Source organism: Elephantulus edwardii, unplaced genomic scaffold, assembly GCF_000299155.1.
Source record: "Elephantulus edwardii isolate Elephantulus edwardi_28Jun2011 unplaced genomic scaffold, EleEdw1.0 scaffold00047, whole genome shotgun sequence".
NCBI lineage: Eukaryota > Metazoa > Chordata > Mammalia > Macroscelidea > Macroscelididae > Elephantulus > Elephantulus edwardii.
In genome coordinates this window covers 18,819,919-18,821,766 of record NW_006399797.1, presented here as the reverse complement: position 1 = coordinate 18,821,766, position 1,848 = coordinate 18,819,919, and positions in this window count along the sequence as shown.

Here is a 1,848-nt window from a genome sequence, read left to right as displayed (position 1 = left end):
AACTTTCATACACTGTTAGTGGGATTGTAAAATGGTACAGCCACTCTGAAAGGCATTTTGATATTTCCTCAATAAAGGTGAACAGATAAAGTCCATATTGACCCAGCTATTCCACTGCTAGGTATATACCCCAAGGAAATTAGAACTGAGATACAAATGGATATTTGTATCCCAATGTTCATAGCAGTGTTAGTAATAATCACAAGAACATGGAAACACCCAATTATCCAACCATAATTTGATGGGTTGAGAAATTATAGTACATTTACATGGAACACTTTGCAGTACTCAGGAGCAACAATTTTGAATATAACTACATAAGTTGGAGAGACTGGAGAGCATTATGCTTACTAAACTAACTCAGTCTTATAAGGACAAATACTATATAAGACCATTATTGTAAAAATAGAAGGATAACTAGTAAAACATGCATGGGGACCCATGAGGGAGAAAGGAGTGGGAGCACAGAGATGAAGGCAGGCAGGAGAGGGATAATAAAATCACACAATTTAGTGGGTGGAGAAAGAGGGTAACGGAAATGGGAGAGATCTCACAGGGTCCTGAAAAGACAGCATAATGGTTGACATAATTCAATGCAGATTAATTTTATAAATAATAATGAATGGGAATGATTGTATGAAACACAATGTGAGAAAAGGATGGTGTGAAACATAATGTACATGAACTTTGTAAGCAAACCAATATAAATAAAAAAGAAAATACATCCTTGAAGAATGGCTAACCAGCTAAATTAAACTTTTCCAAGTCATCTAGGTCTAGTGAAAGTAGAAAAATCCTAAACTGGAAAATCTTCCCTTTTGGCTTTAACTGACTGACCTTATTGACTTAGATTGAGACTAAATTAGCACAGGGTAAAGAATGAAAATAAAATAAGTTAATTCTCTTTCTCATTAATAGTCCTGGGTATGGAATGTGGGAGGAAATGGTTAGGGGTGTTTAATGATCTAAATTTATCCATGAAATCCATGTGCGTTATTAGTATAGTTGAACTGAGACCTGGCAGTCAGAGAGCTAACACACAAAACCTTCTATGGTAACCAGCAAAAAGGAAGAAATGGAATTTTTTTACTTGTTTATATTTGAATTTTGGAAGGTGTAGAGGAAATCACCTTTTTCTAGTCATTTCCAGTCCATAGTATCCTTCCACCAGAGTTCCAAGGCTGTGGCTCTTAACAAGAGCACACTGGCTCATCTTTCTCCCACAGAGCAATTGGTGATTTCAAATTGCCAAATTTTGCCGACCTACCGAATAGTATGGGGTTCAGGTCTGCTGTTCAGGGGCTCACTGTGAGGCTATTCAACACAAACGCACCTAACAACAACAACAAAACAACTCAACATGAATCAAAACGGCAAAACAGTACAAAACCGAAACAACAGCACAACACAAATCCCATCTAATTCCTCTGATCACTTTTTATTTTCTCTTCCCTCTCTTCCTCCTCTTTTTTCCATCTAGTGTCTGTATATCTGTCTTTTTGCCTCTTTATCTGTGACTTTGTCATTCTCTCTGCCTGCTTGTTTATGTGTCAGAATCTCTATCTTTTACTGCCATTGTGGTACAATCTGGAAATTACTGAACAATATCACTAATAACACACAATAGTATCACTAATAACACACACTAACAAAATGCAAAGGCATTTGACTGTGTAGATCATAACAAACTGTGGCTGACTCTGAGAAGAATGGGAATCCCAGAACACTTGATCGTTCTAATGCAAAACATATACTTGGACAAGGAGGCAGTCGTCAGAACAGAGCAAGGGAACACTGCATGGTTCAAAATTCGGAAGGGCGTACGCCAGGGATGCATCCTATCTCCAT